General features: G+C 34.9%; 1 pseudogene; it reads left to right on the top strand.

The window, feature by feature from the left end:
- The first annotated feature begins 776 nt into the window (after positions 1-776).
- On the top strand, positions 777-1,903 carry LOC109450542 (protein farnesyltransferase/geranylgeranyltransferase type-1 subunit alpha; annotated as a pseudogene).
- Positions 1,904-20,922: the final 19,019 nt, after the last annotated feature.

Raw genomic sequence — 20,922 nt, 5'->3', positions numbered from 1 at the left:
CACAGACCATTTTGTTTTATTAACCTATTGGCAAAATGACCTGAAATATATATTATAATAAAGCATAAGATAGCAATTAAAGCAAGAATAAAGGAAGCAAAGTGTCTGCTTCCTTTCTTCCTAATTTCCTCACAATCCACCCTCCCCACCTAAATCCAAAATGAAAACAAAAAGAACTTAACATAAAAATATGTAAGCTGTCTTAAACCTCATGGCTGGGATGCCTGGAGAGCACAGGGCCTCCTTTCCATGACCATATTCTGTGAATATTACTATGTGGTGCCTGTGGCTCTGTGCTTAAATCTCTCTTTTGCCTATAGATCTAATCAGGTAAGCTCTCATGAAAGCTGTTTGTCTAATGAGCCCTCTGCTTCTGCTGAAGTCTTCTGGCCACACCACTCAGCCACCAATGCCCATTAAGAAAGTTCTCCAGAGCCCACTCTCACATGCAATTCTATTACTATCTCCAAAAATTTGTCAAGGGCCTTACAATTAGGACCCTATGTTTAAGTAGCTCAGAGTCTAGAGAGAGAGACAGACATAAAAGGAAGGAATTGCAGTGCAGTGTGAAAAGCACAATTACTAGAAGTTTGTGTAAGGTAGAAAGGTAAAGAAGAATGTGAGAGGCCAGGGAAATTTTTGTTAGAGCCACTGCCACCAAATCTTAGTTTTGAAGCATGAATAAGCATTTGTCAAAGGGTCAAGAAGGAAAAATTCTTTCAAAAGAAGAAAATTATACTGTCTTGGCTGCCAACTCCACTGCAGACAGAGGCAAGATGGTGGCCAATGAGGGGGTAGGGTAGGCTGAGCAGGGCGGCTGGACTGGTCGGCCCAAGCCACTGCAGCCCCACCACAACCCACTACCCCGAGCCCTGCCACCCCAGCAGCAGCTGGAAGAAGTGACCGCACACAGCCGAGGCCAGAGAAGTGGTGGCGTCTTTTGTGGAGGACGGACTCCTGAGCCTGGACTCACCCACTGATGTCCTGTACAGGGACAGAGCAGAGGACACTGACAGAGATCCAGGGCTGCAGAACGATGGCCCCAATCCAGTGGTCATCTGTAGTGAAAAACTTAGACATGTTTATGGTTACTTCTGGGCCATTCTGCAGCATGATGAAAGACATGAACGAGCTTTTAAACGAACCAGAGATGGTACTGAGTTAAATGCAGCCAATTATACAGCGTGGCATTTTCAAAGAGTTCCCTTAGAGTCACTTCAAAAGGATCTACATGAGGAAATGAACTACATTACTGCCATAACTGAAGAACTGCTGAGAAACTATTAAGTTTGGCATCATAGGCAAGTATGTATTAGTGAAATGGCTAAAAGATTCATCTCAGGAGCTTGAGTTTATTGCTGATATTCTTAATCAGGATGTAAAGAATTACCATGCCTCGCAACATCAGCAGTGGGTTATTCAGGAATTTGAACTTTGAGATAATGAGCAGTGTGTAGGCCAACTCCTTAAAGAGTACATGAGAAATAACTCAGTCTGAAACGAAAGATACTTCATAATTTTTACCACTGGCTATAATGACCCTACTATGTTAGAGAGAGACGTCCAATACACTCTGGAGATGATGACACTAGTAGGACATAATGAAGGTGCATAGAACTATTTGAAAGGGATTTTGCAAGATCTTGGTCTTTCCAAATATCCCAACCTGTTAAATCAATTTCTTGATTTACAACCAAGTCTCAGCTCCCACTACCTAATTGCTTTTCTTGTGGATATCTATGATGATACGCTAGAAAACCAATGTGACAACCAGGAGGATATTCTTAATAAAGCATAAGAGTTATGTGAAATCCTAGCTAAAGAAAAGGACACTGTAAGAAATGAGTATCAGACAATACAGAAAGTGACCCACCAACAAATGTGCAGCAATAACACCACCTAGAAGAACTTGATGGAAGTGCTGTTATTTCTGTAAGAGACTCTATCTAATGCAGGAGTTTAAAACTTGAATGATCACTCCCTTTGCCTGTGGTGTAAAATGTGCTTTGCACAGGTATTGCTTTTTAACTAGAACTAAGTATGATGTTCCTTGGCTGTTGCTGCTGGTCAGACCAGCTGTAAGTAATTTGATTCTTTTAAAGCAATATTGGGGTGTGCAGGTGGGGGTGGGTGGGCGGGAAGGAGAAGAAACAGAAAATCCCATAAAGGAACTTTTGTAGCCCTATCAACATTTACGCAAATCTCTTAGTATCATCTCCTCCCTAAATGGTATGTGCATCAGGATTTGCAGCATTAATGATTGTAGGTAATTTGTATGCAATGGATAGGAGGTAACTGAAATTTCAGTTCAGGTGGCAGGGAATTAAGTTGATACATTAGAACTCCTATGCCACACTCACAGTATCTTGCTATCATTGTAACCAACTAATGGCAAAAGAATGGTTTTGTAATAAAATTGTAGATGTATCCTAAAATAGTAAATAAATAAATAAATAAATAAATAATAAATAAATAATGACAATACTGTCTTTTTTTCCCATTGCAAACATGGAAGTGTAAATCAATGTAAATGAACTGGGAATCTAAGAGTCTAAACTGGAGAAATTACTGACTGAAGAGTAGAATATGTGTTAAGTAAATGTGATCAAAATTGAACTTTTTTTTTTAAAATTTAGGGTTAGTAAAATGAGGGTAGTAGCTAAATCTGGCACACACCACCTATTTTTAAAAATACAGTTTTATTGGATCAAAGATACATTTGTTCATTTACATGTTGTCTTTAGCTGCTTTTGAGTAGTTGCAATAGAGACTGTATGGCCCGCAAAACCTAAAATATTTACTATCTGATCCTTTACAGAGAACGCTTGCCAATACCTGATTTAGATAATGGAGGTCCGATGAAATATTTTAAGCAGGTGTTAATGAGAACATATTTGTGTGTTAGTCTTTTTGTCAGCAGAGGGGAAGTTAGCCAGAAACTGAGGACATCGAACCAGGAAGGTCAGTGAAGAAGGAGAAAGAATGAGAATATAAACTAAGGCAGTGGCTGCAGCAGTGAAGATAGAGAATAGGAACTGAAACCAATTCATGTTTAAGAGACACAATAAGTAGGACCTGACAAAGTTTTAGATATGGCGAATAAAGTAGAGTCAAAGATTTTTCTACTACATAAGAAGTGGGGAAAGAAAGAGAATAAAGGGCAAATTTGGGTAACGTAATGCCCAGATAACAGGAGAGGATCCAGAGACAAAGTCTGACTGCTTTCTTGAGTCAGACCAAAACTATTTTTATCTTTTACAAGTTAACATAGATTCTTATGAAAAGTAGCATAGTACATGTTTTTTGAACAAAATTGTTTTAAAAACCACAAGACAAAACAGATAAAACTATAAAAATAATCTTTTATGACACAATTATAACATTTTTAATGGTTTATATCTCCTGTTCCCAGGAATATATTTGCTTTACAATTTTTTTTTAATTTTTTTTTACCCAAATGGATCCATACTCTTATACTATTGCATAAAATCCAAAAAGTTTAGTTAAGATATTTTCACATTTTGTTTTTTCAAGTAGCACTCTAATTACACTGTTAGATAAATTTTTATCATGTGTTTAATTGTTTCCTTAAGATAAATTCTCACATATGGAATTGCTAGGTCAAAGAGAATGCATTTATAAAAGTGGGTTTTTTAATTCTTATTTCACAAATGTCTTATAATCATTTGTTAGCAGAGTATAGAAATCCAGGCAATCCCATGCCAGAGGAAAGATAATCAATTAAGAAAAATACTATTATACTCTAATTACAGAAATATAGCTGTGTCTCCTAAGAAATGCACTGGGAATTTGAAATTTGGGCATAACGTACCTCTTATTCTTGCTCTCACTCTGGTTCTTTCTCCTTCCGGTGTGGTCTAATCTTTCTTTTATACTCTCTGAGCTACTACTTCATGATTTTTAATCACTAGCACTTCCTTGGCTCACCCATCTGTTTACATGTGGCTCATTATAGTGGCCCAATATAACAACTTCAGTCCTTAAATCTAAATGATCTGATACCTGTACTTGACTGCAATGTGAGAACTAAAACTATCAGACAAAAAATCCATTTGACTCCACTGAGATCATTTGTCCAGCCCTCTTCCAATCATCTCTGGCAATGGATCTATAATAATGTGTAAGAACCTCCCATCCTTCCTTCAAAACTTTGAATTAGATAGATCTCTTCATCAGAGACATAATTACAGAGACATAGAAAGTATATACCGTTACCTAATTTTATCAATTAAATATAACCCCACCTCATTTTTGTTTAGTATCACCTGGATATATTTGTTTGTTTGCTTAGTATCTCCTGGATGTATTTTGTTCATTTGTTTGTTTATTATCTCCTGGATGTATTTTGTTCGTTTGTTTGTTTAGTATCTCCTGGGTGTATTTTTTTTTTTTTTTAACACTTACCAGAAACAATTATAAACATTTTTTTCAGGTCAAGAATTAAAGACTTACACTATCACTTTTAACACTTACTTAATATTCTATTCACTCTATATATACAACAAGTTGTCAAGCCATTCCACCTTTGAGAGATATTAAGATTGTTTCCAGTGTTTACATATCAAAAATACAGTGATGAATATTTTAAAGCACTTTTTTTCAGATTATTTATTTAGGGGGGTGGGGAACCTAGGAGGAGAATTGGTAATTCAAAAGATTTGCATTCTTCAAAGGTTTTGATACACATTGACAAATTGTCATCTATAAATTCTTATCAATGCCAGCCTTCACCATGTTGGTGTTATCATTTTCATCATGGCCAAATCGAGAGATGAAAAATTGTAACGTTTTCATTTCTTTTTAAACAAATGTTCAAAAGGTTATTGGCCATGTGTACTTTTTGTTTTACCCACAGTCTGTTTTTGCACAGATGAGTAGTTATCACTTTCTCATTTATTTATGATGTTTTCCTTTATTAGCTAAGGACAGTAAAACATTAATTTAAGTATTTTTCCTCAGTAGCTGCACTTGAATATTGTTTAAGGTAGATTTTTTTTTTTTTTTGCTTATTTGTTTTTACTTTGATATGGAATGGGAAAATATTTATGTATATGTAGTAAAATCTGTGAATCTAGTCATGTATGATTTCAGCCTGTGTCAAGGTTTGGTAACACATTTATAAATGCCTAACCCAATTATAATTTTAAAATGCTTTTATCATGTGAAATTTATTTCCAATATTTAATGAATTCCTTTTGTATACTGAAATCTTTAGTTTGTTAGTAATTTATTTGGGTGTTATATATGAGGAAGTGATATAAATTTTATCTCAGATAAACACAAAACAACATAAATTTCATAAACTATATCTTCTGTCATGAATTTAAAATTCAAAAATTTATGTGCATAGATTTCCAGTCAAGATAGCTGAGTAGGTAAACACTGTGATTGTCTCCTCTCACAACCATATTAAAATTAGAACTAACCATCATTGACTATTGCCTGAAGTCTAGTCAAACAGAGGTGCTATAACAAAGGATATGCAGAAGAAGTCACCTTGAGACTAGTAGGAAGGGCAGAGGCATAGAATGGGATGGTCCCCTTACCCACATGTGGCAGTTAAAAATCAGGAGAGGTATCTCAACTGCAGAGGTCCCCCCTGAGGAGTGAGAGGTCCTCGTCCCATACCAGGTTCCCCAGCCTACATTTCCATTGTTAGGAAGTGAAGACCCCGCAAGTTCTGGCTGTGAAAAACAGCAGATATTGTGGCTGAGTGAGACAGAGGGAAGCTACAGTCCCAGGTACTCCTCATAAAGGGCCTGCACACGGACTCACTGCTGATGGACCCATGCACTCTGAGCTCTTGTAGTGGGGCAGCAGCTCAAAAGGTGACAGAGACATATGGGGAAGAACTAAATTGTCTGGCTTCAGAGCAAGGGCTAGAGGAGCAGCTTTCTCCCAGGCATAAGTGCTATTAGAAGCCATTGCTGTTTTGATGAGGCCCTCCTCCCACCAGGCATGCACATGCAGGCAGGCTCTATATGTTCATTCACCCCACCCAGGTTCCTAAGAACCTGCCCCATCCAACTTGCAGGCCCACCCAAGCTGCTTCCAGTGACTTGTTCATACAAACAGCCTATCTTGGCTCAAGCTTTGGATTTTCCTAAAATCTCTCAAAGACTCGCAAATCCCAAACAAGCAGCATCTAGCCCCGGTGTGCCTCATTCCTCCTGCTATGTACCAAGCCTGGCACTAGTGGCAGCTGGCCTCGGTTCTCAGCCTAGCTTGTCCCAAGCACCTCAATGCCCAGCATAGGTGGATGACATCTGCGATTGCTTTGCTGCCAATTCCTGGTGGTTCTAGGCCGGGCAAAGGCAGTGACTAAACTTGTCCTTTCAGGAGGCCCAGGGGTTGCCATACCCAATGGCCAGCTTCCCTTTGGACCATGCCAGAGCACCACCAGGCCATTTCCCATGACAACGCACCTAAAAGTCAGACTGGGCAGGCATCAGATGCCTGCTAAAGTGGATTTCACTCTGTAGGGTCAACCCCTGCACAATAGCTCTTCCACTGTACTCACAGCCAGTCCTCACAACAAATCAACATGAGAGTCAGTCCCTCTCATTGACATGCAAAGAGCAATCAAGGCTCAACTACAACAAGAGAACAAGCACAACCAACAGAAGGAACCCACCTGAAGTGCATGGCTTAGGTGACAAGAGACTGTGTCCCATGGAACACCTACTGCCTAAAGCCACTCTACTAAGACAGGGAGACAGAGCAGCTCTACCTAATACATAGAAACAAACACAGGGAGGCAGCCAAAGTGGAGAAACAAATAAATATGTACAAAATGAAAGAACAGAACAAAACTGCAGAAAAAGAGCTAAAAAAAAAAAAAAAAAAATGGAGACAAGCAATCAACCAGATGCAGAGTTCAAAACACTATTTATAAAGATGTTCAATGATCTCAGCAAGAACTTCAACAAAGAGATAGAAACATATAGAAGAACCAGTCAAAAATGAAGAAAAAAATAACTGAAATGAATAATACATTAGAGGGAATTAACAGTAGATTAGATGAAGCAGAGGTTCAAATCAGAGATTTAGAAGATAAGAGCATAAAACACCCGTTCAGAATAGCAAAAAGAATTTTTAAAAAATGAGGATAGTTTGAAGAGACTCTAGGGCAACATCAGCATACCAACATTTGCATCAGAGGGGTGCCAGAAGAAAGATTAAGGGATTGAGAATCTATTTGAAGAAATAATGATTGAAAGTTTCCTAACCTGGTGAAGGAACTAGACATACAAGGACAGGAAGTGCAAAGAGTCCCAATAAGATGAACCCAAACAGGTCCACACTAAGACACATCATCAGTAAAATTCCAAAGGTTAAAAACAAAGAGAGAATCTTAAAAGCAGCAAGAGAAAAGCAGTTAATAAACTACAAGGGAGCTCCCATAAAACTGTCAGCTGATTTCTCAACATAAACTTTGCAGGCCAGAAGGGATTGGCACAAAATATTCAAAGTGATGAAAAGCAAGGACCTACAACCAAGATTACTCTACCCAGCAAACATATCATTTAGAACCAAAGAACAATTAAACAGCACCCTAGACAAGGAAAAGCTCGAGGAGTTCATTACCACCAATCCAGCATTAAAAGCATGTTATAGGGACATGTTCAAGAATAAGAAAGAAAAAAATTTTTTAAAATATGAATAATTATGAAATAATAAAGCGACAATAATTACTATGAACAATAACTATCAATAATTACTTTTAATGTAAGTGGATTAAGTGCTCCAATCAAAAGACATAGGATGGCTGAATGGATAAGAAAACAAGGCCCCTACATATGCTGTCTATAAGAGATTTACTTCAGATTGAAAGCAACACCCAGACTGACAGTAAGGGATGGAAAAATATATTTTATGAAAATGGAAAGTGAAAAAAAAAAAAAAATGGCACTCATACCAGACAAAATAGACTTTAAAACAAAGACTATACTAAGAGACAAAGAAGGACCCAGTAATCCCACTTCTGGGTATTTATCTGAAGAAACTCAAAACACTACTTTGAAAGGACATGTGCACCCATATGTTTATTGCAGCATTATTTGCAATACGTAAGATATTTAGGCAACCTGCTTTCCATCAATTGATGAATGGATAAAGAAGAGGTGGTACATATAAACAATGGAATATTACCCAGCCATAAAAAGTGAATGAAATTGTGCCATCTGGAACAACATGGATGGACCTAGAGGGTATTGTGGTGAGAGGAGTAAGTCAGACAGAGAAAGACTAAGTCCATACAGAACAAGATAAATGAAGAAACAAAACAAAACTCATACTCATACATACAGAGAACATTTTGATGATTGCCAGATGGGAAGGGGGTTGGAGGGGATGGGTGAAAGAGATGAAGGGATTGAGAAGTACAAATTGGTAGTTACAAAATAGTCAAAAGGAAGTATAGCATAAGAAATATAGTCAATGATATTGTAACAGCTATGTATGATGCCAGATGGGCATCTAGATTTATCAGGGTGATTACCTTGTAAGTTACATAAATGTCTAATCACTATGTTATATACCAGATATTAATACAATATTGTATGTCACATGAAATTGAAAAATTATTTTAAAAATATATGTATATTGTTTGAACTTCAGTGCATCAAGAGCTAATATGTTGGCATTTCTTTCTTTACAACTAAAAATAGCTCAGCGAATTGCAAATCAGTGACTTTCTCATACCTATCAAAGTTTCTGAATTTGTAGGATGAACCACCACCTAAAAAGCTCGAAAGAGAGGCACATTAGAGAGATACATCAACCAAGATCTGCTTGCCTAGAGAAGAAACTGCTTGAGCCATAAACTGGTAGGAACACTTAAACAAACGGCAACTTTGATGAGCTGTTGGAGGTTGAGTATGGACTAGCATGAGAGGAAGAATCTCCTTGGGCCAGAGTCTTAGTGCCCCACACAAATATTCATAGGGTTTCTCTTTAGGAACCTCATCCAATTCTCACAGTAAGAAAGATCTCCTCATAGATTTGGTAGTTGAAAAAAAGAGTAACAATTGTAAAATGTGTCATAGCCTTATTCATAAAAAGGCTTACCTGCCAGGTAAAAAGACATTGCCAGAGCTCAATTCTGAAACCCTACCCCAATTGGGAGAAGAAATTATGCCCCACTCCAGCGTTCTCTAGTCTTTGTGTCTCATCTAAGAGAAAGCAAGCAAACAATATATATATAAAAAAATCATAACCATAGTCAACAGGGGTCAAACCTTATAAAAAGAGATTGGCAAAGCTATAGTTAGGGAAGGGAGGAGGGAGCAAGAAGAATAAAAGATATACCACTTATGAAGGTCACAATTCAGGGAAACAAGCCAGAGACTGAGACTGATATTTATTTGGAAGACGATAGAACACTCCTCTCATCTACACCTTCCATCACATCAAGAGGTCTTCAGTATAATAACAGTGGATTACAGAGGAAAGAGCTGTAAGACCCAGAATTTCTTGGAGAAGGAGTATATATCGAAAGTCAAGAAGGGAGACAAAAACAAGGACACTGGCAGAATTTGAAGCCTCTTATACCTATAGCGACAACAAACAATATAGGCCTCCTCTTAGCAAGAATATCATACACCCCTGCACAAAAGGCCTATTTACCTTAGTTCCCATTATTACCTGATACAATATGTACCGGTTTCAACAACAACAATGATAGAAATATTAGAAGTCATGCCAAGAAAAAATATGATCTGAAGAAATAAAGCAATAACTAGAACTGGACTCATATCTGATACAGATTTTGGAATGATTAGAGAAATTAACATAGCTGAGATTACTATGTTAAGTGTTCTAAAGTAAAAAAAATAGTCATCATGCAAAAACAGATGGATAATTTAAGCTGAGAGATAGAAACCATAAAAAAGAATCAAATGAAATTCTAGAAATTGAAAACATAATTACAGAAATGAAGAATGCCTCTGATAGGCTTATTGGTAAATTCAACAAGGCCAAGGAAAAAAAATTGTGAATTTCAAATGGATAAATAGAAACTTCTCAGGCTTGAATGCAAACTAAAGGATGATGTAACTATACTAGAATATCTATAAATTGTGGAACAATATCAAAAAGTGAAACATACATGTAATTTGGATATCAAAAAGAGAAGAAACAGAAAGTGGAGCAGAAGAAATATTAGCCCAGAATATTCCAAAGTTAATGACAGACACCAAACCACAGATCCAGGTAGCTCAGAAAACACCAAGCAGGATAAATTCCAAAATATCTATACCAAGGCATACCATAGTCAATCTGCAGAAAACCGAAGACAAAGAGAAACTCTTGAAGAAAGTTAGAAGAGGACAAAAAAAAATAAAACCCAAACACCTTACCTATGGAGGAATAAGGAAAATAATCACAACAGCCTTCCCATCAGAAAACGTGCAAGCAAGAATACAGAGGAATTAAATATTTAAAATGTTGAAAGAAAAACACCATGAACCTAGAATTCTATATGCAGTGTAATTATTCTTTAAAAGTGAAGGAAAAACAAAGACTTTTTCAGACAAATATAACAGGGTATTTATTGCCAGTAGACCTGTCAGCAAGAAATGTTAAAAGAGGTTTTTCAGGAAGAAGGAAAATAATATAGATCAGAAATCTGAATCTTCATAAAGCAAAAAAGCATCAAACAAGGAATGAATGAAGGTAAAATATAATCTTTCAGTTTTCACATTCTTAATCTAAAAGATAGTAGCTTCTTTAAAACAATAACAATATCATTGTATTGGATTATAATATACAGATAAGTGAAATGAACAACAGCAATGTCACAAGAGATAATGATGAGGTGAAAAATGACAATAATATAACACACAGGCAATACGTGTGTGGTGGTACAGGGCTTTCCAAAGATAAACTCAGATTAGTTAAAAATGTATATGGCAAACTCTAAGGAAACCACTAAATTTTTTTAGAGAAATATTATTGATATGGTAAGAAATAAAAATAATAGAATCAAATTAAATATTCTATTAAAACCATAGAAAGCAGAAAAAAATGGGGAAATTAATATTTAGAATTTTTTCTATATACTTTGGCCTATCTCTAAACTTTTATTTTTATTTTTATTTTTCTGCAGGAATCAATCACATTAAAGAATATATAGTTTTAATTTATACATTTATAAATTTATTTTTTAATTTATTATTTTTTAAATTTATTTATATATAGTAAATATATTTACAATTTATTTATTAATTATTTAGTAAATTTATGTATTAATTTACAAATTTATTTATAAATATATAGTAAATATATTTATATTTACATTGATTTTATTGAATAATTCAGGGAAAAATTATCTTGGTCATGCTGAATTTCCTTTTAGCAAAGTCATAGTTCTCTTAACAAAGTTGTATGGGTTTTGTCATATATTGTACATTTTTATTTAGCTAATATCTTAGTATTTCTATTTTTTTGTTGTACAATAATTTTTCAACTATTTAGTTTTCCAGCTCATGTCAATCAATTTCTAAAATTTTATTTGAGTGTATTTTTCATGTACTCAACAAGCTGTTTAAACTCTTACTAGGATTATATAAAAATACTAATATTATTTATTTCCCTTTTCTAGGTAGGCAGTCATATTTCCCAAATAATGTCAATGTGTTCTTCCTAAAATTTACTTTTTTTCTTTTTTTTTTATCGTGTTGCTTAGGACATCCAGAATACCATTATACATAATGGGGCTTTCAGGCATTCTTATGCAGTTATTGAATTTAAATAAAACTGCTTTAATGTTTTTTTGTTGCTGTTGTTGTTAAATATTAGGTTGCTATTGCTTTCACATATTCAACCAAAAAATATTACGTACAGTCATTGTTCTAGTCCCTGCTGATACAATCAGCCAGATAAGATCCTTGCTCTTGTGGAATTTACAGTCAAATGTAATGAATTACAGAGTTTTAATCATAAAATAACTCAATAATTAGATAAATACTGTAATCATTGCGTCAAAGATGTATCAGTTTTAAGATTTACCTTTATTTATTATAGTATGCTAAAGAAAAATACAGTGCTAATTAGACTGTTACAAGAGATTACAAGAGATATTTTAATTTCAAAATGTAAAAGTATTTTAAGAATTTTGGTGTGAAATAAATGAAAATAATTTATGAAATGGCTCAACGAGATTAAACAAACACAGAAAATAATTAGCTAGTGGAAAGAGATATTCAGATAACTAAAATAGGGTGAAAACTTCAGTTTTCTGAGAGATTTTTATAGACTTGTGGTCAGAAATGGCTTCTTTGTTTATGTGATATGTAAGCAGAGATCACAAAGAGACCAGAGACATTAACACTCTCGGCAATGAAAATGTCTAGTGAAAAGACTACAAGAGAGAAAGAAGCTTATCATTGTGAGGAACAGAGGAGTTCGTTATCAGTGGAGCAGAGAGTGAGGGAACAGAAGAGTGCTGCCAGATGAGATCAGAGTGTATGCAGGGTCCAGGTCTCATATGATTGCTTTTTTCTGACTGTTTGATTTATTCCAAGAGCTGGGAGAAGCTGCTGAAATGTTTTTAGAAGGAGATAGGATGAATTATTTTATCTTTTAAAATGATGACCTAAGTAAAAATGGATTTTGTTGAATAAGCATAGAAAATGGAAATTAGGAAGCTTTGCTGGTAGTCTACATGGCTTTAGGCTTATGTGGTGGTAGTGCAGATAGAGAAATAAATAGATCTTAGTTATGTTTTAACATTAGAGTTGACAGGACGTGCTGATAGATTGGGAGATGGATGAAGGAAAGTGGAAAAATAAAGGAGAACGCCTAGATTTTGATCTGAACAACTAGCTACATTATAGTGGTATTTTCTGAGATGGGAAAGCCTTAAGAAGGGAAATATCAGCGGGAAAATACAAAAATATTGTCCATATTAACCATGAGATGCCTCTCAGACACCCAAATATAGATCCAAGTTAAGAGATTAGAGTTACAAGTATGGGACTTCGAAGTGGCAACATAGCTGGAAATAGAATTAGAGGCATCATCAATATATAGATATTATATGAAGCCATCAACTAAATGGGATTCCCTGATAAGAGTTAATAAAGAGAAAAACTAAAATATTTGGTTTTGAATCTCAGTTTTGAATATCTCCAAACTTCAGGATCTGAAAATGCAACAAAGGATACTGAGAAGACATAGCCAGTGAGCGCAAAGCAAAACCAGCATTCATGGAAAGCAATACAAGAAATAGTATATGAAAAATGTAGCCATCATTTGAATTGAATATATCTGAGAAACTCAGTAAAATAAGGAAAGAGCAGTGTGGTTTCAGACCTAAAATTAAGTCTCAGTATCATATGCTGCCTTGATATCTGCTAAGACAATGAGGGCCTCAAAATGGCCTAACTGCCCCTGCTCCTGTGAATAAGCCACCGGCCCTCTTTACCAAAGAATCAGGTGCAGTTCCTGCTTATTCCTTAGTAGCAGGTTTCAGTTCCCCATCAACCCACAAAATAATTCAAATAAACCAATCCGATACTCCTGTAGGAGGCAGAAGTCACCTCATGCTTTTGATACTACAAAGCCAGCCTCAGGCAGCCCCTGCTTCCCACTGTACTGCCTGGCACAGCCATTGTGTGGTGACTTCGGATTGCAGAGTCCTCCCGCCCCAGGCTGTGAATAAATGGGATTAATACATTGCTGTCAATCTCATCCATCCAGCGTTGGCTGTTATGCCCATCCATTCCCACAACCTTAGGACAGGAATCCCTTCCTATCAACGGAATTAATAGGAGGCAATTAATTAAAATAAGAAACAACCTTTGGATTTGGCAATATAGATACCATTGGAGTATGAGTGAAATTCATTGATAAGGGAAAGTGAGGAGAGAAAATACTAGAGACAGTAACTATAAAGATCTCTGTTAACAAGTTCCACGGTGCTGGGGAGCAGAGCTATTGGGTAGTAGCTAGAAAGGAAAGTGAGGTCAAGGGTGGTTTTCTAAGATGGGACATGCTATAACATATATAATGAATGAAAATTAAGAAGGACACATTGATAGTGTAAGAGTGGAGGCTGATAACTGCAGGAGTGAAGTTCTTGGAAAGAGGTGAGGTAAGGAGCTCCACAGCACAAAGTGTGTCTTAGGTAGGAGCACAGAGATTCTGTCTGTTGTAATAGGAAGAAAGAAGAGAGTGTAGATTGATACAGAGGTGTTGCATGGGTAGATTCGGCAGTGGAAAGATGAGAGTCTTAGCTGGCACAGGTGTGTGATTTTCTTCAGCATTGTTCAAGTGCTAAAGAGTGGACACAGAAGATACAGAGTTGAGTTTAACCAAGATTGGGATATGCTCAGAAAAGAAGTCAAAAACGTTTACAAGAAACTGTTAGATACTTTTTTATCAGATGAAGAAAATAAGCTTATTTCTAATTAAATGAATAGTGAATAAGAGTTGTTGTTTTTTCCCCTCCAATGGAAAGAGCTGTGGAATTTTATTTAATATTATATATGAAGTATCCAAATGGTCATATTATTTTTCTTCTAAAAAATAATCTTTAAAACATTATGGATTTCTTCACTTATTTTTTAAAAAATTGAGAAACTAGTTTAAAGAATTTAGTGAATGCACTTTGCTAAGTTTTATTAAATTCCTAAACTTGAGTGCTGTACATAAAATATAAAATGTATGCTTAGTCTTCATTCACACTCTTTGGATTTTATATTATTAAATAAGAGGCACAAGGTCACAACTACATGATAATAATTTGAAAATATTTAGTAAGAAATAAGTCAAGCAAACTCTAATCATAGAAAACTGAACACAGGAGTAAAAGCGCTACATCTGGTTCATGGTCTACACTTTTGAAAAGGCAGAACCAACATTTCTGGGAAGTAAGAGTCAACAGTTTGGTAAGTCTTAGCAAGCCAGACTTACTCCATTTTATTACTGTGGTCTATTTAATTTAGAACATGAGCTGGATGAGTCAATGAATCCATATCAAATTAGCCTGAAGAGTATGAGATGAAATATGTAATGCATTTAGTAAATGACCAATAAAGATTAGTATTATTAATATTGTCAACAATGTTTGTCAAATATAAGGAAATAGAAATAATGCCATGTAAAGTCTGTTTATCATCGTGAAAGTATTTTTATTGTCTTACTGAAGAGGAAGCAATAATTGTTCCTCTCTTTGGTTTCTTGTTGGCTTTTGGAGCCTGTGATTAGAGCATTAATACAAATTCATGATGGCAAGCCTGGTCATCCTCAGCATAAAAAATGTCAGGAAATTCAGTTAACCCCATATCCTGTGCTTCCTGTTATGACTTAGATACATTTCTATCTTTTTAGGTGAGTACTAGAAATTGTAAAACTCAGTCCAAGCATTCCTCATATACTGTGGCCAAAAGCATAAATAAATAACACTTCTATAAGGCAATTTGGCAAAATATTAAACTTTAGCTACGAGTTTGAACTAACAATTTTCCTTCTTGGAACCAAGTATATTCAAACATATCTATCTGTAAAGATATTTATTGTGACCATAGTACAAAAAAATTGAAAGAATCAAAATGTCTACTGACAAAGCAATAGTTAAATAAATTACGGCAATAATATAGTATATGCATCAATTAAAAATAATATTGCATAAAATGTACTACATAGCAATGAAGAAAGAAATTATCATTCTATTAAAACAGTTTATATGCTGTTACCAAAAACTTATGTAATTCCATGTTTTGTAAATTATAAAGTTGAAACAGTCATTGATATAAAAAAATAGAAGGATATACACTAAAATGCTAATAGTATTTAGATATGAATGGTGGTGTTAGAGGTAATTTCTGTTTTTTCTTTTTTCTTTAACTGTGCTTTCTAACTTTTTATAAATGTTATCCTGGTTTTACTTAGAAAAAATAAAGTATATTTTTCCAGCATAAATGTAACAGGTAAAATGATATTTACCTTTTGACAACACAGTTACAATATTAAAACTAGTTTACTAATGTCATGCACACTAATAAGCATTTAAAACCAAGAGAAATAAAGAAAACTAGAATATATTAAAATTAATAAAAAATACACAATTTACATTTGTTTAGAACCAGTCAAGTAATTAGGGGTCATTTTATCAGGGTCAGGAATGAAAAGGTCATTTATACTACTGGCAAAGACAATATCAGTTTTATAGTTCTGGTACCATTATCATCATCATCATCATCACCATCATCATCATCACCATCAACAATTAACATTCATTGAGTCACTCCACTAGGGATCTAAACCTCTTTTCAGAAGTAGGGCATATCTGGAAGTAAAATTCACTTCTGGATTTAAAGGGACTACTTAAGAAACTCTGGTTTCAGAAATTACACAGTACCTAGTCTCTGAAAGAGTTAATGTAGTTTCCAGAACAGTCCAGAATATTAAGTAGCATCAGCAAAAAAGGGCTGGATTATAAAACCTAATCCCTGAGCAACAGCCCTAAGAATAGCATTGCTCAGATGACTTATTATCCCTAGAAAACGCAGCAGGCGCACCCCACTGCTGATGAGTCTTCCATCCGGAGACACCGAGACCCTAAAAGTAGAACACCAAATGTAAGACCTGTCAATTGAAGTCCAAGGTAAATAATGTGCCAGGAAAAAACAAAACCAAATTTAAGAGAAACTTTGCATTTAAGAAAGGCTTCAAAATTACCCATTTAAAAAAAAGAAATAATTTTCCTCGGAAAATATATATGTGTATATAAATCAGCTTTGTGGTCTTTGAAGATATATCTTCTTCCAAATAGTCATTTTTTTTCCACAATAGTTTTCCAGTTTAAATTAATTGGAGATTTAGTTTAATCATCCCCAATGGAATAGAGAATGTGATTAGTTCCCAAAGAATAATATCTAGGCTTTATTTTTCTAAAGAAAAAAGTGTGACTTCTGAATTGTCTATCTAACTATGCAATGGAGCATGTTAGTCAGTTTGGAGTCAAACTGGTTGGGGTCAAATCCCAACTCAGCCAATTACTGAACATCTCTACACTTCAGGTTCTTTATCGGTAAAATGGGTATAATTATTAATTATAATATTAATGACTATTTAGATGTATGCTTGAGAATTAAGTGAGTTCATTGCATGTAAAAGCACTTAGAAAACTGCTTGCCACAGAACTACTACTCAATAAATATTTGTTAATTGTGGCTATAATATGTAGTCATGGCAACATAATGAGTCCTGTTTTTAATTACCATCCTGAATGATTTTCTCTGGGGAGAAATGCCTCATATCAACTAATGCGGGACCTTTGGTGAAGTATCATAGTGCTCTTTCTTTAGCCTTCTCCCATCAGCACTTTCCTCTTAATTCCAACAAAACCAAAGTCATGCTTTCCAAATTTGTACATCACTAAGCATAGGGAGAGAAGAATGTGTTGATGATGCACTCAAGGTTCAAAATAATCTCCATGTGTTGCAATGCTGAGCTATAAGTACTATGACAAAATGTCACATGAATAAACATGATGCCCTGCATTTGGGATCACAAAAATCAAAAGCATGAACCCAAGAAAAGGGAGATGTAGGTCTAAAAGTTTAGATACAACTGGCTATTCCAATTATGTTCTTGTGAAAGCAGGTCTATTTTTATTAATGTGGAAAGTTTTGTTTCCATAGAAGCAGAAAATCAAGCTGACTGAGGTGCAGCAATTTTGTTATAAAAAAATAGAAATTACCTCTAACACCACCATGCATAGCAAACTTTGGAAAAATTCTATATTATCTCTCAAAGTATCTTTATATATATATATAAAGTATATACACACACACATATACTGGATTAATATCTTACACAGTGAGTATAAAGTGTGTCAAAATCCCAGCGCTAAGCCCTAAAGATCTCCAATATTTAGGAATGAAGTAAAGAAAGAGTAGCTGACAAAGGACCTTAAAGGAAACTAAAATTATCAGGTAAAAGAAGATAGTGGCATACCCTGAAAGCCGAGAAAAGAAAATGTTTCAAGGAGAAAGTGGTTAACTGTCCTGAATGGTACTGAGAGATCTACTAAAATAAAGACAGATTCAATACTGTCAGACGTTAGTGGTAGCAAGTTAGTGGAGTGATGGAGGTCATGTTAGGGTGGGATAAGGAAATAGGAGACAAGGAATGGAGATATCATATACGAAGTCTGACAATTAAGTTTGTGAGCTTGTTGCAAGGATGTTGCCAGCCTTTTTTGATATCAGAGGGATTATTCATTATGAATTTGTACAACTGGACAAACAGTTAACCAAGTGTATTATTTGGAAGTGTTGAAAAGGCTATGTGAAAAAGTTAGACGAAAATGACCTGAACTTTTCGCCAACAAAAATCAAGAGTCATTGTCGTGACTCTTGCATCACGACAATGCACCAGCTCACACGGCACTGTCTATGAGGGAGTTTTTAGCCAGTAAACAAATATCTGGATTGGAACACCCTCCCTACTCACCTAATCTGGCCCCCAGTGACTTCTTTCTTTACCCAAAGATAAAGGAAATATTGAAAGGAAGACATTTTGAAGACATTCAGGACATGAAGTGTAATATGACAACAGCTCTAATGGCCATTCCAGAAAAAGAGTTCCAAAATTGCTTTGAAGAGTGGACTAGGCACTGGTGTCAGTGCACAGCTTTCCAAGGGACGTACTTCAAAGGTGACCATAGTGATATTCAGCAATGAGGTATGTAGCACTTTTTCTAGGATGAGTTCACTAAGTTAATTGTCTGATATGTTATAGATTATTAGACAATTTAAGATGCTTGGCTGTAAGAAGATCCAAGAACCACTTTTAGAGGAGCTTGTAGGGTAGAGGAAGGATATTTCAAAAAAAAAAAAAAAGAAGAAGAGAGAGAGAGAGAGAAAGAGAGAGAAAGTCTGGAATACTTTTAAATTAAAAAAGTAAAAAGATAAAGAGATCTTTCAGAGAGGAAGATTTAGGGAATAACCAGATTTCCTTTGCCCGTAAACAAAGGAGATGGGATTCAAATCTCATTGAATAGAGTTGGTAGAGGAAGGCCCACACTGCTTTCCTGAGTTAGGATTTGTCACAAGAGAAAAGGATTGTGTTTTTTTATGATATGTATACTCAAGTCCTGTAGTTTAGGTTATATTATTAGAGCTTCTTATAAGCAAAAGTACAGCAAGATAACGCACACACGCTCATGTTTAAATTCAACCTGCTCTATGAAATTAAATGTAGTGCTTCTGTAATCCATAGTATTTCACATGAAAATATTCTTTGTGTTCTACTGTTTTTTTCAACCTTTTAATAATAATAACTACCATTTATTTAAACTCTGCCGTGTTTCAGGTACTGTGATAGGTACTTTGCATATATTAATTTAAATCCTCATAGCAATTTTATGTTATTTAAAAAAGAGTATAGGATCCAAGCTAAAAGCAATTTTCCTTCTATATTCTTGGTTTCTCCGTACAAAATATCAAAAGAAAATAAAATCCCAGCATTTTTAACTACCTAAATTGGGTCGTAAAGTGTACAGATAATCATTTCAGGCAAATGTATGCAATTGGTTCACTCATCGTGATAGTTATTGAATGCCTTCTATTCCAGAGCATGTTCAAAGGTACGAAGGACTGACTCAACAATTAAGAAAATAAAATCCCTGCTCCATGACTGACTCTTTAAAATATTGCATCCACTTGGGGAAATGGTACAAAAATCTTCATCAATGGAGTAGTACTCTATTAGATGCTAATATCAAAGTAGACACAGTTTTCTCCAAAAGTTGATTTTTAAAAAATGTATTTTAAAGAATTTACCAAGAATATGCACATAACATCATCCAAATTAAAAGCAAACAATATAATGCACTCATACTTTACAATTTAGGGTCACAGGCAATTAAGTTAAAATCCACACCCTAGAGCATAGACAAACCCATAGTAAGTGTTTAGTGTTACCAAAGAAAGAAAGCATTATTAATACTTACTATTTTGCTATTTCCCTATACTTGTTTTCATTCTGCATATAGATTTGTAAAAAGATAACGTAATTGAGATGAAACCATGGAGTTAAGCAAAAGAGTTAACAAGGAAGATTATTTACATTATCAAAAAGTAGATTACAAATGAATTCACTAGAAAAGACATTATAGCTTAAAAATCTACCTTTACTACCTCCCTAAAGACACACACACACACACACACACACACACACACACACATTTTGGGTCATCACATTAATCCATATGATATCTAAACTAAGAAGCTAATGAGTTTAAGTAAGTCACCATAACCTTTGCTCCCCAAGAGCATTTTTTCTAAGGAATTTAGTACTATTTGTGAGGAAAGAGTCCCCAGGTAGCATATTATTCCAGCTTCTGATTGAAAAGCAATTGTTATATGTGAGACTATAAATAGCTTGTGGTAGTGATTGATTATGAGTGGAGAGGTGACTTCTGGTTTCATGAAAAAGCACCCTCATTGTTTTGTTTCTATTTTTAAGAAATACTAGGAAAGTCAGGGGCCATTAAGAGAAATGTATTATACATAAATTGTACCTGCAAAAAAAATATTTACTGTTTAATATTTATTGAAACTATTCAATCCGTTCAAGGATTACACTGTATTTTCTGTTTAACTTTCTGCATTTTTCTTTTCCAGAGAAATCAGACACAAGTTACTGGGAAACACTATTTTTATGGCTTGTTAAAGAGATTAGGAAAGGAGAATTTTTTATTTTATTTTCCTATTTCTATGCTTTCCTTTAGAATAACTCTTGATTATAGACAAATATTCCACTGAAAACTTTTTTTCTGGGCAGCATATCAGCATGAAAAGAAAGAGAAGAGCCTGAGTTTTGTTTTTAGCCAATAGCCAGTTGAGTGAACATGCTTAACTAAGCTTATTTCTTTTACCTCATTTCCTC

Source organism: Rhinolophus sinicus, linkage group LG04, assembly GCF_036562045.2.
Source record: "Rhinolophus sinicus isolate RSC01 linkage group LG04, ASM3656204v1, whole genome shotgun sequence".
Classification (NCBI taxonomy): Eukaryota; Metazoa; Chordata; class Mammalia; order Chiroptera; family Rhinolophidae; genus Rhinolophus; species Rhinolophus sinicus.
The sequence above is the reverse complement of the archived record's forward strand: the minus strand, read 5'-3'. Positions and strand labels throughout refer to the sequence as shown.